General features: G+C 46.6%; 1 protein-coding gene across 1 annotated transcript in view; it reads left to right on the top strand.

The window, feature by feature from the left end:
• The window catches only part of LOC118599661 (V-set and immunoglobulin domain-containing protein 10-like 2), a 5916-nt gene that overhangs the window by 1496 nt on the left and 4098 nt on the right, over positions 1-322 (top strand). The window lies entirely within an intron of this gene.

The raw sequence follows: 322 nt of genomic DNA, 5'->3' as shown, positions 1-322 counted from the left end.
GAGTGAGAATGTGTTGGTCATAGGAACTTCTGTAGCTACACGTGAACACAAGAGTTTTGAACACCGTAGACCGAAACCTGCATTTATGCACATTTAAATATACTTTTCATTAGAAGTGGCTGCATGAAAGTAAGTTGGGGCCGTGTGAACGTAACTTGATGTTTGAATATATAAATAAATGAATATATATAGCCCTGCGACAGACTGGCGACCTGTCCAGGGTGTACCCCGCCTTCGCCCATCAGTAGCCGGGATAGGCTCCGGCACCCCTGCAACCCCGAAAGGGACAAAGCGGTCAAGAAGATGGATGGATGGATGGATG

Source organism: Oryzias melastigma, linkage group LG14, assembly GCF_002922805.2.
Source record: "Oryzias melastigma strain HK-1 linkage group LG14, ASM292280v2, whole genome shotgun sequence".
In the NCBI taxonomy this organism is placed as follows: domain Eukaryota; kingdom Metazoa; phylum Chordata; class Actinopteri; order Beloniformes; family Adrianichthyidae; genus Oryzias; species Oryzias melastigma.
Note: the sequence above shows the minus strand (reverse complement) of the source record. Positions and strands in the feature narration are given on the sequence as shown.